At 45.6% G+C, this 20,238-nt stretch overlaps 2 long non-coding RNA genes across 2 annotated transcripts; both read right to left on the bottom strand.

Annotated features, from left to right (window-relative positions):
* Positions 1 to 8,175: 8,175 nt before the first annotated feature.
* Positions 8,176 to 9,489, bottom strand: LOC149363790 (uncharacterized). The gene is made up of 2 exons (XR_016289115.1): positions 8,473 to 9,489; positions 8,176 to 8,390 (listed from the first exon to the last, which is right to left on the bottom strand). It is a non-coding gene; the product is annotated as an uncharacterized LOC149363790 (long non-coding RNA).
* Positions 9,490 to 14,087: 4,598 nt separating this feature from the next.
* LOC149363789 (uncharacterized) lies at positions 14,088 to 19,865 on the bottom strand. The gene is made up of 3 exons (XR_016289114.1): positions 19,493 to 19,865; positions 17,266 to 17,588; positions 14,088 to 15,283 (listed from the first exon to the last, which is right to left on the bottom strand). It is a non-coding gene; the product is annotated as an uncharacterized LOC149363789 (long non-coding RNA).
* Positions 19,866 to 20,238: the final 373 nt, after the last annotated feature.

Raw genomic sequence — 20,238 nt, 5'->3', positions numbered from 1 at the left:
TACATTTCTGGGTACTTTTTGTTGCAAAATTAGGTAAAAATGGCGTCGCAAAATTTTGAAACGTCCCTAGCCATAGTTTCTAGGTCGCTGGCGTCTCCACGGTTGCCACGGTGACCATCGCTGTCATCGCCGACGCCACGGTGGTTTGTTGACATGGCTGCGATGGCTGTTTACCGCGCGGTGCATTGACGTGTGGAGTAAGTGCTGCCGTGAAAGTCATCAAAGGTTGGTGCAATGGCGAGTAATATTGACCGCTCTAACGTCCGGACTTGTGCCCCAGTGCCCTGGTGTTGTCTTTATTATGCAAGTTTGCAGTGCGACCTGTTCCAGCCGTGGTATGATATCGGAAGCCCCTAGAGACGTTTTGCAAGGCGGTGCTTGACTGAATTTGAGGTCACTTCAGTTCTCTTCGGCACCTTTCGGTATTGTATCTCGTGTTTGAACATTGCCTCATCTAGAAGGAGGCAATGGTTTGAAGCATTGGATGAGTGTCGAAAATTATGTTTCCTTGTGTTGCGCGTAACTGATTCTGACCTGTACGTACTGATAGGATGAGCTCGTATGCATAAAAATGGTGGATACTGCGAGCCATTTGGCAGTTGCGGTACATATAAACTATGTTCCTGGAGTCCTGCATGTATGCCCACCGGCGACAAGCTATGCTAAAAAAAAATTAAAATGCAGAAGGAAGGCGGACTGGACGTACTACACGCTAGCCTTTGAAAGGACAACACATCTTCCGTCTTAATGTTTAATATGCCTGCAGTGTCTACCCACCAACTAGCCAAGCTGTAATGGATTACTTCGCGTTGACACCCATGTTGCGCAAAGCACACGGTAGGCCACAGCTGCTTTGTACGACGCCGTAACGTTGCCCACGGAGAGACTTAACGCGACGCATCGTGCCACATGAACTATGATCCGTTCGCCTCTTTCTTCGCTGATAGGCATTTAGCGAATGTCGTAGTATGGTCACACCACCGAACCTTTGAATATGTAGAAAGCTGCTTTTCTTTTATCTATTTGGTGAAGTGTTTTTATACTCATTAAGTAGAACGTGTGCTTCTTGGTGTATTTCTTGTAACGTTCAGCATTGGAATAAAGCCAGACAAGGCCGAAACTTGTTTTGCTTGCTCTGTCATTTCCGTAATGGTTTGTGATGAAGTGGGAGGCTTGACTTAGGCTTTCAGCATCCGCGTAGCCAGTGTGGCCCTTGGGTTTGTTTGGGAACGATGTTGGGTTATTGAGGGGTAAGTAAAACACAACACAGAGAGAAACGTAAACACTCGGGATGATCAGTTTCTTGCACTTTCTGTGTGTTACATTTTCTGAGCTTCAATTTCTAGACGCCATGAATGCATTCCAAATTTCACAGCTAGCTGTTTTTTCTGCTGCACCAGTTAGTAAAAACACAGACTGATGGGCAAGTTGGTATGACATAATAAGGCAAAAACAGCACACCTGCATAAGGAAGATGCTGCGTTTTGTCTCATCTTCCTTCATCCTTGTGCAGGGGCACTGTTTTAGCCTTATTAGTAAAAGTATGTTGTACGTACAGGGACGTTGGATGCCATGCATGCCGTAATGCGCTGCGTTAACTTTGTGCTAGCATTTGTAGCTAGAAGGGTTTCTTTTTGATATTAGCATTGTATAAGTGAATATAATTTGTGCGCATACATGAATAGCATGCTGGCTTGGCCTTGTAGGCCACTGCATCATTATGAAGTGTATGAGGTGTCACATTAATTGCACGCCTGCTTTTACTGCACGTTGCCAGTTTTGAGGGGAAAATCTGTTTTGTGTGGAGTCAGCAGTGACTAGGCAAGCGACCTTTAAATGCAAATAAGCTTGCTCCATAGATGGTAGCTCTGTGGGGCAATGGACACACACACAAAAAAAAAGAGTAGCCATGACCTTTCAATATAAAGTGAAGAAGCAGCATAAACCAAACATCAACACGCCATGCATGTGACATGCTTCTCTGCATACAGTGAAGAGCTTAAAAATGCATGAAATGTAAACATGGCTTGTCTGCTTATATTTGGTTGTTCCTTTTAGAGGGAAGCATGTTGACAAATTTTTCTCTGCTTTATGGCAAACGTCTAAAGGAGTGTGAGATTTCAGTAAGGAAACATTTACAGTTGGCCACATAAGTTTGAGGTATTCAAATTAGAAGGTCTGAAAAAGCTGTGTGCCTTTTCTTTCTAGCTGCATTCTAATTTTCATTCTTCGCTTGCCATGCTGCTGAATGGGTGGGTCTGCTGGTTCCTGAATTACTGTTTTTGTATATGTGCACAGTCAGAACATATGTATATCACGAGTATGAGGCAACATATTTAAAAGCACAATGTGAAAAGAGCTTGTGGATACATTTTTGAAGGTTGGCAGCTCAGTTCGCAGATATGTTTAGGTGCTTTTTATATTGTCAAGGCCCAGTAGGTATTAAAGGAGTAGAGACAACAAAATTTTAGTTGTTTCTTTCGGTTAGAATGATGCGCAGTACTTTAGAAAGACTAGACAGCTGCATGGATTGCGACAACAAGAGGCAATATATTTATAATTGCATTTTTTTCTCTCGCACTGCTTTAGCTTAAACAACCGAACGACGACTGTGATTTCAGGGATGTGTTCAGGTCATGTGAGGCATACAAAGACAGCAGTATTGTTGCAGCTTTGTTCATTGTTATTTGCATCAACTCGTACACAAACCTGTCTAAGAGTTGGAGTCACATAAAGTGAACAGGCAGCGATTATATCTCTTTTTGCATGCCTCATGTGACCTGAACATGTATCTGACTTCAGAGCAGTCATTCGGCTGTTAAAAACCGAAACCAGATGACACGAGAAAAAAAAATTAAATTGTAAATTATTTAGCTGACAAAGTTAAAATCCACATGGTGGCTTGTGTACAGCATTGCCTAGTGCATCAGTGTAAAGAGAAATGCGCATCCAAAAATTTGGTTTCTCTACTCCATTAAAGATGTAGCCCATGACATGCTTGTGGCAGACCTTTGAGTTCATCATTCTTTTATGAGAGTTGTGAAACTGGCTCACTAGAGTGTAGCATATCAGGAGTCAGAGTGTTACTGGAGTACTCTGACCTCATGGTGATTAAAATAGAAGAAAACTAGTTGAGTCCACAAAGAATGAGGTGCTCCTTTCAGAAGCAGAGCTGCTGTGAAGAATGTTCTATGAAAAGACAACCATCAGCTCTTTGCTACATTTCAGTTTATTATTTTCTTGAAGACCTAGTAACGGGTATTACAGAAATGATAAGAGGTACGTTACAGAAATAATTGGTACCTGCATATTAGCATGACAAGGGGTGACTAATAAAATTTTTGTAGGGGTCTATAGAATTTTTCTTCCATCGAAATGCGACCGCCACAGCCGGGATCGAACCCACGTCTTTCGGGTCAACAGCCAAGCACCATAACCTCTGAGGCACCGCGGCAGCCAGTGATTTTCTATTACTGGCCCTCGGTACGGTGGGTTCACGGTTTTGTGGTAGAAATGTTATTGGTGTATGCCTGTTGTGCATATATTGGCTGAATATTTTTGTTCAAAGTAGTGCAAAATTTGTGAGTTCTTTTTTCTCTTAGAATCCACAATTCATACTGTGGCAGCTGTTACACTTGTATGACACCTTGATAAAACTAGCCAAAAATTATAAGCTTAAGTGTGTAGCAAACCAAGAAGGGCATGGGACAATTATAGTAATTTAGATGGAGTGGGGAAGTTGTCTATTGTTAATTTTTAGATTGCAGATTTAGTAAAAGTAGACGATACCTAGGCAACATGTAAGACATAAAGCAGAGACCTGGACTTTTGGTTGCTTATAATGTGGTCAGCCGTTGCCCCGCTGCAATGGCTGAGTGGTTACGGTGCCCGCTGCTGTTCCCAAGGACGGGTTCGATCCCAGTTGCGGCAGCTGCCTATCAGTGGAGGCGAAATGCTAGGCGCCTGTGTACTGAGTGACATCAGTGCTCGATAAAGAGCCCCATGTGGTCAAAATTAATCCGTAGCGCTGCACTATGACGTTCCTCATAACCCATGTTGCCTTCAGACGTTAAACCCCATATTCTATACCATACCATAACTTTGACGTGTTCTGTGTGCTTGACCATTTAAGCTGCAGTAATTGCTGAGCACTTGTTGAGTTTTCATGGGTATTTTTATGTGTAAATGCACAATGTGTGACGGGGTGCATATCGACAATTACGTATGCATGGCACTCATGCTAAGACTGGCGTGCATGTGAATATTCGTGTCCATCGTGCAAATAAACGGAAGTTGCATAAATAGTGAACTAAATGTAGTGTCAAAATGTCTGTGAAGAAAAAAATTCTCATGTTTGCATGTGCTGTTGAGTCATTTTGATTGTAATGGCAAGCGTGGTTACGTTCAAGATTGCAGCAATATCTCGGCACATTATGATTTTGAATGGTAAAATTTTGTCTGTCTTGCATCCGTTGCAGTTTCAAGTAAGGTGGACGCACACAGTTCCAACCTTGCTGCCAACATGATTTGTGTGAATGGCTTTATTGTACACTGTTGGGAGTAAGGCTTCTAGTCCATCCGAAGTGCTCTGATGAAAAATACCTTTTATAATGGTACTTGTGGTTCTTTCATGTCATTAAAACTAAACTCAAATAATAAATAATGTGAGTTTGAGCTGCATAAGTGAAAGTTATGTGACCGCTTTGTTCATGACAGTACATTTGGTTCGGTTCAATCCGCTACAATGATAGAAGACCGTTCTGCTTTGAAACAGCTAATTGACATGCATTCAAGCTTGGGATGAGCAGCAAGAGAGAAAGCGTGCATATTGTTGACGATGCAATGTTGACCCTTAAGTTCTAGTACACTGTACCTTAAGTGCCCCTGTTACGTTTTCAGTTTTCTTGCCTTAATTTTCTTATGGTCGCACTGGGCGACACGATTTAGAAAACTGACAAAAAATAGTCGCACGTCCTAGCTTTAGTCAAAACCAAGGAAAAGAAAACATGCATATTTATATTTTTGTTTTATTTTTATGAATCAGTTTTATTGGCGTTTCCTTTGAATGAGTGTGTTGATTTTCGTCAACTGCATAAATGACTTTCTTATTTATGTTGCAATTTTTAACGTTTAATGCTTTTTTTCTAGTTTATTGCTGGTTTGGGCTATTTGTATTTACTTTTCTTTGAGGGAACGCGCGATGATGATGATGATGATGCTAGCGCTCTTACAGCGCCTCCTACAGTCAGTTAGCAAAGAAGAAGAAAACAACATGGCGGTTGTTTACGTACGTTCGAATCGCGGTCGGCGGCTGTTGCGAGTGAAGTATTCGTCGGTGTCTCGTCTTTGTGGCGTGTGTAGTTCTTTAAATTTGCCACTTTTTTGTTTGTAACCAGTAGACCGCCTATGGAATGCGTGTTTACCTCCCATGCGTCCCTAAAGGTGAGTGAGCAGGACGCAAGCCCGCGCCGTCCAGTACTGGCGTCCCTGATCTGGGTGTTTCCAGCTCATTCTGGAAAATATCTGTGCATATAACTCTTGTTATAATCATCACGATGCAGTGCGTGGGCTGTGATATGTCGTCGCATTGACTTTCTCGTGATGCAAGGGTTGGAGAACATTGCAGCATGTCGTTTCCAGCCAGCCTTCGATCCTTCAAGACACTGATCTGGACACCGAATGGCGACATACCAGTTGACGACTGTTGTGGGTGCAAGGTGGCGTAGATCTGCTAGATTACAGAGAGAAGCAATTGCCGGCAGAATAATCGCAAAACTAACCCACCTGTGGCTCGCAACCACCTCAGTGGACTGAAAAATGCTCGGGACAGAGCGAAGCAATAAAGCTGCACGGTGCGAACGCTATAGATACGTTGCTTACGTCTCATGTAGTACCTATCTGAATTAAATGTTCTGGAATGCACTGGCAGTGTGTACTTCTGCTCTTGAGACCGAGTCGTCCTTCATGGCGCAAGAAGAGTGCACTGAACGCATGTGCATACGCTGGGCGGCGCACCTTAAAAATAAAATTGTTTCCATGTTCACTGCATGTTTTCAAAGGCACACGAGTTCTAAGGTAATCCTCCGAGTTCTCGTTCTGCTGGTATAGTCATATTTGGTCTGTGCAATCAATGACTCTGTGCCCACATACTGTCAAAAAGCAAGATTTGTCAGATCTTTGTCAGCCAGAGATGGTGTGCTGGCATGCATAAATTGATATATAGCATCGTGACAGTGTGACACTGAACACTTTATTAAGATGTAATAGCAAGTAATTTCGATGTTTGTGTAAGCCAGTGTATTTGCCTTCATTGAAAAAAATATTCAAGACAGTGTTTTGGTGTTCGTATGAGGCGGGACAGAACTTGTGTACAAAGTATGTGATAGCCAAGTGCTCAGGGCGAAATGTCACCTATCACTGCCTCTCGCCGGGGCAGGTGGCCCTCTGGAATTCTTTACTTCAGCATACTGCAAAACTAAAATATGTGAAGAGCTGCGCTCAAATTTCGCTTTACCGACTGTAGTTATTGGCTGTCGATTTTTTTTTTTTTGCACGTGGTTTACTGCTGATACAATAACACACATGGCTCAGTCTGTGCATTGTACTGTGTGCTACTTACTGCATGCAATGTGCAATGCTTCAAAAGCAAGGGTTCGGGCAAGTTGTTTGTTCTAGTTAAGGTTGGTCGCCGAACAGAAAGGGACGACACGGGAACCAGACACACAGCACCGACTATCGAGATTTCTGTCAGTGCTGCGTGTCCGGTTCTCGTGTTCGTGCTGTCTTTATTTCTTTGTAATGTGACCAACCTTAGCTTCAAAAGCAGTCTTCGCACTATGTATAGGGAGGGTGCACAGAGAGGGCCTGGTAATAAGCGTGCTCATTTTGTGCTCGTGTCTGTGTACAGCACCTGGTGCTAACTGCTCGCTATACTGCACATTTAAATTTAGGTGCCAAATGTACTTCTCTTGTGATGCAGTGTGTGCACACCAGGGAATGATCTCGCATTTTGCATGGTGCAGCGAGTACCCTTCTCCTTAACATGTAACAAACTGTAGCTGCCTTTCAAAAATATCATTTTAGTGCATCAGCATCAGAACCCCCCATGTTGGAATAATCCGTCGGTCTGAAGCCTCAGGTGACAGAGTGGAGGGAGTGAAATCCACCTTCACGAAATTGCAGGGAAGAGGGAAGAAGAGAGGGCGGGAGGAGGCGGTTGGCAAGCGGTTGCAAATTTGAGTCGAAGGGTGGAGAGTGTGGATGCGTCACTGATGGATGGGATTTCATCGGGTGAGTGGAGTGGGGGTGTCACGTAGTGATTGATGGTACCCATTCGTACAGTCTTACCCTGTCAGCGGCTGCTCGGTCCGGCAGGAACATAATGCTAACTTTGGCTTATGGGGTTTAACGTCCCAAAGCGACTCAGGCTATGAGAGGCGCCACAGTGGAGGGATCCAGTAATTTCGACCAACAGTGGCCCTTAACGTGCTCCGACATCGCACAGCATCTGGGCCTGTAGTGTGTCACCATCGGAATACAACTGCCGCAGCCGGGATCATACCAGCGTCTAATAGAATTTGTTTAATTTTGTCGTTACACTCACAGTAAGATTAGTCTTTCCCACGTACAAGTTGTATTTAATGTCAGAGTCCAAGGAAGGGCAGCTTTCCAAAGCCACAGCTGGGCTTGTACGGCGTAATTAAGCACCATTAACATCCTTTAGAATCAATTAACGTGTTTGTACTATGATTACACAATGGACACGGTATTTATCAAGGCAAACAATGGCAGCGTATATATGCCTGCAAATGTTTAAATCAAGAATAGTATCTGCTAGCTTATTAAAAATATATCATTTATAAAAATGACCGTCCAACTTCTCAGAAGTACCAAATCTGTGGAGAAATACAAATTGCAGATTGCCAATATGCCTAGGAAAATGCATTTTGGCTGTCAAAAAAGGATTAGGAGCACTTTATTATTAATTACGCGAGGATTGTGGAGAGATGGGTCGGGTCACACCCAATAGTGCAAAACATGAACCCTTAGAAAAGATGCGAAGTTGTGGTGCCTATGCACTCATATGCTGTGCATAATGGGCTGCCTTGCATTACCATAACCTGTCCAGGTAGACTGCCACAAGTCAATAAAAATATCCGACATATACAACCGCAGTTTTCAGTTAGGTAGACATTTTATTTGCGACATTCTTAATCTAGCTGGCAGGCTATCACCAGCCCGAGGTGAATGTGATGTGCAGGATGAAACGGGTGCCATATCTGGATACTGGAGTAAATGTGATGTGATGAGCCTTGGGAGCATTCCTCTTCACATGGCGCCAGGCAGTCTTGCGGCCACATAATACGGCTGACAGTGCTTCATTCTGTAACCTGTAATACCGCAGTTACTTGCATCATGGATGCAGTTTATTGTGGGAAAAAATTAGAATGGTAAGTTTGGTGCATTTATTACATGGTGTAAAACATGGTGTGATCAGTTGAACTTTCCCCAGATTTTGATGATTGATGTAGGGAAAGCATTTATTATGCAAATGCATCCATTATTTAAGTAAATATGGTGTACAGAAACCTGGAATGGAAACAGAAATCAGCATCTGCAGGATTGAAACAAATTCCTAACAACTCTGCCACAGCACCATACCCATGACTGCCAAGCCACATTTTAGCCCCTAGCCTTTCACTCTACACTGTCCCTAATCTGTTCATTCCCAATGGGCCAGACATGAGGCCGTATGGCACTCAGGTATCCGTATCAGCCTATATGGACATGCCACGTTGTCTACTACACAGCTTTTTAAACACTTGTAGCAACAGAGTCAGTTTTCTCAGAAGTATGAAACTTTGTTGCAATTAGTTTTATGACACACCCAGCACATTAACAGGCATTCTAGCCAAATTATAATTTCGTTGCAGTTGGGTTTTGAAGCATTCTTCATTAATGAGTAAAAAGGAAATGACATTAACTGGGCACTATATGTTTCATCTAAGCTGCCTTCTCGACAAATAGGGGCATTTTAGAATTTCTAGGCAACAAAATTAGCACAGTGTTCCTATCACACAACAGAAGACTCATTGCTTGGAAGGCTGGTGGAGAGACACTGTGTAAGAGCCAAGCAAGTTCATTTATGAAGTGCTTTATCATGTGAGGGAAGGCTATTCACGGCTGTTTCTACCATGGCAATATAAGTTAGTGTCACAAATTGCACCAGCAATGCTCTGAAAAATGAGTAATACTGTTTTTCTGTTGCAGCAGTATTCTCTTTGCAAAATAAGATGAATAGTAGTTTTGCGCTGCAGCTTTCAGTGTGCAAGATGACAGCTACGGCTTAGCCTTTTGTCAAGAATACTTTTTCTCATATGCATTGCAGAACTGTAGAACCACATATTGTCAACTGTCCTAAAAGGCAAGGTGTGTTGCTGGGCGAGTTGGCTGGGGTACATCTTGAGAAAAACAGTGCTTGCAGACAAAGGACACACAACTGCGCTGTTTTTTTTTTTGTGCCCTTCTTGTTCTGGTCCTTTGTCTGCAAGCGCTGTTTTTCTCAAGATGTCCTAAAAGGGCGGTGCACTGTGACAGCACGACGCAACAAAGAGGAATGCAGCATGGAGCGACACTTCATACTAATTTTATTGAAGAGCGCATGCCTCTATGAGTGCATCACATGCAGACAAAATGAAATCAAGCAGGGGTGACGAAGAAATAAAATTATAGTGAATGCAAGGCAGGTATGAACAAGAAAATGAGTGCACTAATTTCCCAAAGATGAAAAATGTTTGCCAATTGTCAGAAGTTCTCTGTTGAGCAGTGCCAGAGAGGGCGTACTCACACAAGCAGATTCTGAGTAGGAAATGAGGGGCCTGAAATATCTCAATTTCTTAATTGTTGGGTTTAACATTCGGGAGCGACACATGGGCTATGAGGGACACCATAATGGAGGTCTATGGATTAATTTACACCACCTGGGGCCCTTTAATGCACGCTGACTTTGCACAGCACATGGCCATCTTTGTATTTTGCCTCCACTGAAATGTGGCCGCCATGGCCGGATCAAACCCACAGCCTTCGGGTAAGCAGTCTAAGAATGCCAAGAGCCACTGAGGTGCCGTGGCGGGATGAGTTCTCCATTCCTAGGAGGAAAGTTTCAGGAAAAAGGAATGACTAGAAAAGAAATGCCAGAGGCCTGTAGTGTACCGTCAATGGTGCTGCTTGATATGGGATATGATGGCGCACCTTTCTCATGACCATGTGGGCTTCAAGAAAATTAGCAAATGGCACTCCTCTTCGCTGCTGTGTCTTGAGCTTGCTATGCTAAAGCACTTTGTCAGAATAGCCCGCCAACTAGCTCATAACACAATCCTAATCCCTCACCTGAAATCTGCCATCTTCAGCTGGCAGGGCCTACAAACGCCAGCACAGTCAGATGCTACTTTCTGGCTGCTGTGCATCTGGCACGAGTGTAGCTCCATTATAGCAACAGCATGCATGTGCTTGCACATGTGCACATGCGTTGCATGGTCAACACGTAAGTAAATTTCCACACAGGTTCTTTGTCTTCCTTGCACCAGGGGTGCCCCCGCCAGAGACGGTTTATCTAACTCGAAGACTGAAGCTCTTCGCACCAGCGGTGCCACGTCAGAGACGCTCTTGTGATCAGTTGACACGCAGGGATAAAAAAAGGCAATAACTGAGGTTTATGTACAGATATTTACAGCGTACAGAAGTTTAGACACTCGAGACAAATTAAACGGCAAAAGACAAACAACAAAAAGGGCGGAACTGGCTAATACTACTAGGGGAGGCCCCTACTCGGCGTTGCCGAAGATGCGTTGCATCTCACCTTAGCGCAGAACCCCGCTTCCGGCTCCGGGGCCCAGTTTTAAAGACTTAAAGGCCCGGCCCACATTTGGTGGCTTCCAATCATGTTGCACTATTAACATGATTGGCTCTTCAAGGGCATGAGCAGCCTTCCAGCTGCCGTAAAGTAGAGCGCTCTCTCCACCACAAAATAAAACAAAAACACAAATATACATTCGTGCCAGAACGTGCTCTAATCGGTTCCGCGGGGCGGGTGGACACCCGTACTTCCCGGCGCATTCGCGAGCGGCCGCGTTCCAAGAAAGGAGACGCTCCGCTTTGAGTGCCCCCAGCCGCGTTCCAATGACCCCCGCGAACGCTACCGATACCTTACACGCCCTTCCCAAGATTCTACAAAGGGCTCAAATGCCACTTTTAGAATTACAAACAAAAGGGATCGGTGTCTGACACGAAACTACCCTTCGGGTGACATAACATAAACAAAACGTACACATTCAAATGCGCGTTTCACACCTGTAAAACCAGCGCATTCACCGAAGTCCAAGCTGTCGCGCTGCGACCAGTTGCACAAACAAAACCAAAACCAACAAAATGCACACGGGCACCAACACAACATCACGCAAAATGCACACTTAAATACACACAGTGGCATGCCTGCCGTGCGCCGTAACACAGCGTCCAAGTTGGTGCGTTGCACCCAGTTCGCCTGCATGCACGCCGTCGTCCTGCTCGCGAATGAGCACACAGACACAGACACTCGCGACTGGAGCGTTCACAGCACTCGCCCAATGCCCACGTGAGCCTCCTTAGTCGCACCGAGCGTCCCTGTGTACATTCGAGCCACCACGTGTTGTCAGTAACACAATTAACGCCTAAACGGTAACTCACTCATTAGGCTGGCGCCACAACGGGGCGCGAACTGAAAAGATGGTGCCCTCCAGGATCAAAAACGTCCTGGTCATCGATAGGTGAAAATCTCTGACCATGCGACGCACTTGAGAGCACTCTCTCTCCGGCGCACCAGTACGACACGCGTGGTGCGTAAAGAGCATAGCCCCTGGCCCGTCCAAATATAGCAGTACAGTCAGTCTTGCTACACTTGATATGCCGACCTCTAGCACGGAACATACTGTTCCTCGCGTCGACTTTCAGCGTGAAAGCCACGCACCTGCCTCCTGCCACTCCACCTCGCCCGGGGCCATCTGCACCTTTACTGCACGAGCAAACTTTGAAACCGCCGCTCCGTGCTTGATCAGCGCCCGCTGGCCCCGTGGCATAGTCTGACTCCGAGGCTCCATGAGCTCCCTGACAGTCACTTGACCCGGGCTTGCCTTGCGGCAAGTCGCCACTCATTTCCGGGTCCTCAACTGACCTGGTCGGGCACACACCGGGTGCGTTCAACAACTGCGCGGCGTTCTGCCCGGTCGGCCCAACAGGCCCACCTCCGCTCTTTGCCTCGGATGAAGGGCTCTTGCCACCAGAAACGCTACGGGGCACTTCATGCTCCATACCCGACACAGTGTGCGGTTGCGGCAACGCCAGATTTTCACTGGCTGTTACTAGCTCCGCGTCAGAGGTCACAATCTTAGTCATAGAGCCTACAGGAATTCCACCGCTGTCCTGTTTGTTATCGGACACCTTGGTCACGATTGGCCCTAGATCACTAGAATTGGGCTGCTCCTGTTCTTTGCTAGCCGCCCGCGGTGGCGAAAAAGCTGTGGTATTTCCGCGTCCTTCAGGAATCTTGTTTTCACTTCCTGAACCTTTCGCGGCGTTTCCTAAGAAAGATGCGTTCCCGCATACCGGCTGATTGCTTTCAGCGTCCTCACTGCTTTTTCCCTGACCTGTGCATGACAAGCATAATCCTTTGTCTTCCAGCACAGGCTGCCTCACCTCTCGGGACTCGGAGCAGTTCTCCCTGGTTAGTTCACTAGCTTTCCTAGACGCCTTGAGCTCAGCGAGCTCCAGCGCTAGCTGCTGGCGCTTTGCTTCTAATTCATCCAAGACGCACTTAACATCCTGAGGTTTCTCCTCGCACAGCGGTGCCTTTCCTCTATTCACTTTCGCAAGTTCAGCCTGAAAGTACGCTAAGCGCGCCTTCGCTAATTCCACTTGGTACCTCACATCGAGTGAGGGCCGGCATGGATAGCCCTCCATACCGCCGTCTGTACTCCTCAACTGTCCTACCGGCTCGAACACATGCACAGGGACGCTAACAATGCGACGAAGGAAACTCACAGTTTCGATGCGCCGATCCGCGTTGCCAGCTCCTTGGCGTCGCAGTCCACCGCCACTTGCACCGGACGCTGCGATGAGCTGTCGCACGCCGCTGGTCCTGTGCACGTTGTCACTTGCTGCGACCCGCCGGTGACCGTCGAGTTCTCGACGCTCTGACTTCCTTGACCGGAGGCAGTCCCGCGTCACTGAACTACTGCCGTGGTCCTCGCGTCCTTGCCGCCGTCTCTCCGCAGGTCCTTGCTCGAACGCTGCTGTTGCCTGACTGTCGCCTTTCTCCTTGCGTTCAGTCTTCTTCCTGCGCCGTCTTCCGATGGCCGCAGGATCCTGTCGACTGCGCCAGTAAATTTCCACACAGGTTCTTTGTCTTCCTTGCACCAGGGGTGCCCCCGCCAGAGACGGTTTATCTAACTCGAAGACTGAAGCTCTTCGCACCAGCGGTGCCACGTCAGAGACGCTCTTGTGATCAGTTGACACGCAGGGATAAAAAAAGGCAATAACTGAGGTTTATGTACAGATATTTACAGCGTACAGAAGTTTAGACACTCGAGACAAATTAAACGGCAAAAGACAAACAACAAAAAGGGCGGAACTGGCTAATACTAGGGGAGGCCCCTACTCGGCGTTGCCGAAGATGCATAGCATCTCTCCTTAGCGCAGAACCCCGCTTCCGGCTCCGGGGCCCAGTTTTAAAGACTTAAAGGCCCGGCCCACATTTGGTGGCTTCCAATCATGTTGCACTATTAACATGATTGGCTCTTCAAGGGCATGACCAGCCTTCCAGCTGCCGTAAAGTAGAGCGCTCTCTCCACCACAAAATAAAACAAAAACACAAATATACATTCGTGCCAGAACGTGCTCTAATCGGTTCCGCGGGGCGGGTGGACACCCGTACTTCCCGGCGCGTTCGCGAGCGGCCGCGTTCCAAGAAAGGAGACGCTCCGCTTTGAGTGCCCCCAGCCGCGTTCCAATGACCCCCGCGAACGCTACCGATACCTTACAACGTACATGTGTACATGTTGTGGCAAGCTTCGCACTGCTCACAATGAAGCTTGCAGCCACTGCACGATTTGCTAGTTCTTTCCACTGTGTGCTTGAAGTTCACCAAACTTTGTGACTTTACACGCCACTGGCCATCTCCAACTCTCTCAGTACTGGACTTAGAAAGCTCAATCCCCACTTTATGCTTCCTAAACAGGGCAGATTTGCGGTGGTCTGCTCCTCCTTTGACACCTGTTGTAAAGTTTTTCGGATGTGAAACTGACGAGTACTTTGATTAATGTATCCAATCACCCATTTACCTTGCCACCAAAGTGAGAGTACTTTAGTGCCTTGTGCATTGACTCCAAGTGATTATTTGTTGTTAATCCAATGTACTGCCGATAGCAGTAGGCCCACTGACATGCCCTCTTTGCGTATGTTTTCTCAAAATATCTGACAAAGCCAAAGGCAATTAAGCCGATGCTCTTTGGAGTGGATACCAAGAAGTGCAGGGAGCAACTGTTGAGACTCACTCTCATCTGTCCACTTCATCAGAGTGTGCAGCATGTCCCTTGTTGTACTCCTGCAGTCCTTGTTTGTGACTGTATTCAGGTGCGTGCTCCAGTTGTGTAGCACCTGCCAGCTGCAAAGCAGTCGACTCCTCAAGGGACCCATCACCTGCTCCCATGCACTGCCATAAACAGGGGCATCATCAGACATAAATGCCTGACATGGTATTGTGTTTTTTCTTTGATGGCCTCGAAAAACCTCAACACATTGCCCGTGTTCACCCTTTTTGAAATCAAGTAGGCACACTGGATACCAAAGGCATCTTGAGAAATTGTGAGCAGGGTTGTCAGTTGGAATCAGTACTTATTTATGCCATGGGTGGAGTCAATGCACAGTTTCGCTGCCCCCAATTCATAAAGGAGCTCTCGTTGTGGGAACGTCATTAATGCTAACTCAAAGTCACCATCTTGACTGTTGGGGTCACCCTTCTTCCTGTAATACAACAATGGCGACTCATTTTCTGCCCTCATTTCTTCGACCCATAATTCAACACTCTTAAAATCGTCTGGATCTCTCTGCTCTGTTTTGCCAATCCTAAACTTATCTGCAATGTTACGGAGGTCCTTAGTGGTCACAAGTTGCATCCGTGGGCTTGATCCACTTGTACCTGCTCGGATGTTGTGCACAATGGTTTTTTCTGGCACTCCTTCTGCTAACCGGCCTGAAAATTGTACAGAAAAAAACTGTTAACATCTCTGGTTCATCTGCCTACAGCCATGTAATAAAGTGACAAATACTTCTGGTCAGATTCCTTCATCTTCCACTTTGTTCCTTTTCACAGGTGACACACAGTTCATCTTACTTTCATTTAACTTTTGTGGCACTGCAAAGCACACGACAAAATGGTTGTTTCAAAGCCAGATGGACTTTATTTTTATGAGTTTAAACTTGCATACTGCAATGCAAAACAGGGAAGTTATATACAGCGTGTTATAAATGCAGAATATAACAGCACTGAAAATGTGGACAAGAAAAGAATAAGGACATGTGCTTCACATCCTGTCCCATTTCATTCTGCACATTCAAAAAATGCACCGATTCGCCTGACAGCAACCTTTAAAGGAGTAGAGACACCAAATTTTTGAACGCGATCTTCGTTTCTTTGGACTTGTGCACAAGACAATAGTGTGCACGAGTCACAATGTAGAATTCACTTATGCCAAGTGAATAATTTTTAAGTGAATATTTTTCTCATGCTGTTTCAGTTTCAACACCTGAATGACTGCTGCTAAGTCAGAGACAATTGGAGGGCATGCCAGTCATACATAAACTGAAATATAAATGCTGCTTGTTCGTTTTTTTTGCGATTTCAACTCTTGTGCAGGCTTGTGTTTTATATTAGTGGTTTTTGAGGAAAGGAAATGGTGCAGTAACTGCCTCAACCATGCCATGAAGGAAAGAAGGAGTGAAAGAAGCAAGAGAGAAAGAGGTGCTGTAGTGGAGGGCTCCATAACAATTTCGACCGCCTGGGGATCTTTGGGCACTGACACTGCACAGCACGTGGGCACCTCTTGCCTCCATCGAAACTCAGCTGCCGCAGCCGGGTTCTAACCCGGGTACTCCAGCTTAGTAGCTGAACACTCAAACCACAGCCGTTCCTGCGAGCGTTACTGATGAAGTGCCAAAACAGCCAAATAATTCTAATTAATGAAAGTTCACTGCAGATGATCTCTCTTATGAGAAAAAACATGGCTCTTATACAACCATTAGACTGGTGGCGTTGGTTTCATCAGCAACAAAATGCCTACACTTTTGACAGGCAGCCAAAAAAAGAGGCTAGCATCGAGTGCAACTGTCAGTCATTCAAGACACGTTTCATGGAGCTCAAGCCGACTTCTTACGGATGAAGTTCAACGTCAGCCGATTGAGCGACAGACCTAGGATAGTCAATGAAACCAGCAGAAAAACAAAAGAACAGACATTGGAGTAGTTCAGTGCTAGATGGCATTCCTAATTATGTTCAGTTCGAAAGACTGGACCCCTTCCACAAAGCATCTCTAAACTAAACGGCATGAAGTTCGTACAGACTGTGCTGTGCATGCAATGTGCCGTGGATCAATTGTTTTTCACCCTTCGATGCGACCAAGTAGGCTCAAGTGAATTGCACTACATTCAGATACAACTCGAGAACGAAGTGGCAGATGCCCCTTAAAGAAGACCCCCCAGTCAATGGCGTCAGCTGATTTTCATCAGTTAATCCAATTAAAGCCATAACTAATCCCCTTTCACCTGCCACCCTCCTGCAATGCTACCCCCTAGGATTAACCATGACATCATGAGAATCGGTCGACGCCATTGGATGGCAGGCTTCCTTTGAGGGGCATTGGCCACTGGGTTCTTAAGCTGTGCCCTACTATAACTTCTTCCGCCCCCTCGTTTTGTGGGACATGCCTTCTCCCACTTTACAATAGGCATTTTCGTGTTGTCCCACCTCTTTTGTGCCACAGATGCATCACAGGAGAATAAAAATCATTGAAATGATCACTCGAGTTAATGAGCAATATCTTCCCCTAAAATACATTTCTATTGCACTTTCGTCTCCCATTTATGAAAGGTTGCTGGAGTGTAGCTTCTAAACGTTTTCACATTCCGGTACAGTCAACACAGCATGCACAAATGCTTTGTACAAGAGGAGTGGCTAACCTGCAAGTACTCTGGCATCATCCTGGGACAGCCTTTGGTGGCAGGCCTCATTGAAGTGTCCGTAGTGTTTCTTTTGAAACACTAAATATACCTTGCCCTCTTTCTTCATGCTAGAGTAGCAAAGCAGTGTTTGCCGATTTTGCAGCTTCCTTGCTCCTTTTCCTGCCTTTGGCGCTGTTCTATAGGAAGCTCTTCGTACGAGCCGAAACGGTGGAAGTGCCGGTAGCGTTTAAAAACCCTTGGTGCACATTCCTTCTTTCCTGTAGAAGCTATAAAATGGCAGCAAGTTTTGCTTTCTTCTCCGTCTTTCCAGGTGCAAAATCCTGAAACGGTAAGATTGTAAACATAACTAAGCACTCCACATAGTATTAGTTAATTATTAGTCTGAAAGCACAATTCCGAACGGTAAACCCCGAGCAAGATCCTGCGATGTATGTGGGTTTGTGCCAAGAGCATAGCAACGGCGACATAGCAACCACAGCCTCACAGCAGCATTGTAACATAGTTATGACACGATGCCAACATATGATGTTAAGTCCCTGACCACTCATGACTAAAAAGAAATTTTTAAAAATTGAGGCGTGAACAAAGGTGGGCTCCATTTTGATAAAAACGTGTACACAATCATAGCACATGGATAACGGCATAAGGCATCCTTAGAAAGCCAACAGTAAAGTAACAAGACAAGGCAATGTTCATGAAATTCTGCTTTTGCAACTTCTCTGTCAATTTTTTGTGTATCACACTACTTTCATTTTTTGAAAAGCAAGGCCAAATTAAAGTTTGTACTTTTTACATACACTAATGAAAAATGCATGTGCTATGGAGTGGGCACATATGCAGTACTCTCGCACTACTACTGGCGCTCTGCCTCGGCCAAGTGCGCATGACAACACAGATATAGCTTCAAATTTTTAGCCGTTTGCCTGCAGTGCAAAACTGCATTTCCCAGCTTTTTTATTGTTAAAAATTTATCAGTCATTCGCTTACTGTTTTTTTCCTGCTATAGCGCATGGGGAACAATTTTTGGCGAAAATTATTAAGTTCAGGTTGTTATTACACGGACTGTTACATGGAAGTATTTCAATTTTACTACAACCTGCGAAAACTCATTCCTGCACAGCAACCTTTTACATGGCCCTGTCCTTTGACCACAAATTCAGGTCAGCGCTGTTGACTTCTATAGGCAGAACAATACTGGACATTCTTCCTACACACTTCAGCGTGTTGCGATTGCCATGGCTTCAGCGCTGCTAAGCCAGTGCATGCCGCGGCAATGTTGTGTGTCCTGTCGAGACATTGCAGATGCCTGCAACAAAGCATAAGCAAGGCCTGTAGCAGCGAGTCTGCTGCAAGGACCAGTTTTTTTCCTGCAGTGGCCACTTTAAATATGAGAGAGAGTGCACTGCTTGTCACTTTGCTTATGGAGGAGCTAGGACACCAAAAAAAAAATTCTGCAGACACACATAAGACTGCTTACCAGAGAGAATGCCAAAGCATTAAAGTGCACAGTCATGCTATGTAGCAGAATGACGAGTCATGAGTGCAAGGCATGACTACGCAACTTTGTACAAACTCTGCACACCTTATGTTACTAGTAAAGTGCTGAGTCATGCTACACTTCAGAATGATTAGGAGTCAAAACTATGACTACCTAAACTTTGTACAAACTATACACCTTACATTACAAATAAGTGCAAAATGACTATGACAAGTCATGGCTTTCAAAGGTTATAGTACGTTACGTTTCACATTTCACTCGAATGCCCGCAAAGGCTACCTCTGCAGATCTGCTGCACTAGACTAAGCCCATTGAAATCTTCATGGTTCCTTTAAAAAACGTGCATGACATCGCTAAGTTTTTGTGCACAAAACCACGTGCAAGTTTCCCCAGGTGAGTGTAAGCCCGTAAATAAAAAAAAAAGAACGCGCTTTGTGTTTACAAACTTAAAATGCGCGCGCTCTAAAAGTCAATAAACTGCAACTTTTCAATCGGTAATCTAAGCGCGCGACTGCATCCCGCTTTGGCCCTTTAGAAGAGCAAGTTGCTGGGCTAGTTGGTGCTGTTGCATCGTGGTGGAGCAGCGCAAAGGACGGGCATAGCCTCCTTTTAAAGGAGGCTATGGGACGGGACACAAGAAACAAGGAAAGACGTTACACAGACGTGGCCCTTTATTGCTTTGATCACTGCGTGCGTGCACGCAGTAGTATAGACTTCGTTTCTTACCTTTATTCGAGTCGAAGACTAGATTCTCCACCTCTTCCTCGAAGTTGTGGTGCCGTCGCAGGTCACGAAGGGCGACAAAATGCTTCGGACGTAAGTCGCACAAGAACGGCCGTGCCTTACTACACGTTGTTATTGTTGTGACTGGGAGAAGGATGAAAAGGAAATTGCATGGGTCTGCCTACTGGCTGGAGCCGAGCCACCACCGCTGCCGCGTACAGATAGAGAAGAGATCAGAGGAAAGAGAAAAAGAAAAGACGCGTCGCAGCAACAACTGCGTCCTTCCCCATGAATATCCTTGATGGGTGTTTTTAAATTACTAGTATTGAAGAACGCCTTGTCGCAAACCGCTGAAGCAACGCCATCGCACGCATCCGTCTCCAGGCTCAAGGCAAAAAAATAAACAAGCGAGCAAGAAATGCACCTTGGGATACCTCGGGATATTGAGCAAGGATTTTCACGAAGAGTTGAGATTTTCCCTGTCGGTTGAAGCGCAGTGTTCCCCAAAAGTCCCCACAGAGTGACGTAGAGTAGAGCAGTGACGTCTGTTCTCGGTTGGCCAATCGCAACGAGGATCACCTTCCTCTGATTACGCCCTCCGCAAAACAATCAACAGTCGCCAACTTGATTTCTCGATGTCGCTGGTGCTTGAGAGCATTCGGAAGAGAGAAATGTAAAAATACTTTTTACTTGTGCTCGAGGACAGCTACTAGTTTTGTTCTTCTCTTTACCGTAAATCAACTGCAGCT

The sequence above is a fragment of the Amblyomma mixtum genome, chromosome 2 (genome assembly GCF_055824585.1).
Source record: "Amblyomma mixtum isolate Tamu chromosome 2, ASM5582458v1, whole genome shotgun sequence".
NCBI classification, from domain to species: domain Eukaryota; kingdom Metazoa; phylum Arthropoda; class Arachnida; order Ixodida; family Ixodidae; genus Amblyomma; species Amblyomma mixtum.
This window is presented reverse-complemented; position numbering and strand designations above follow the sequence as displayed.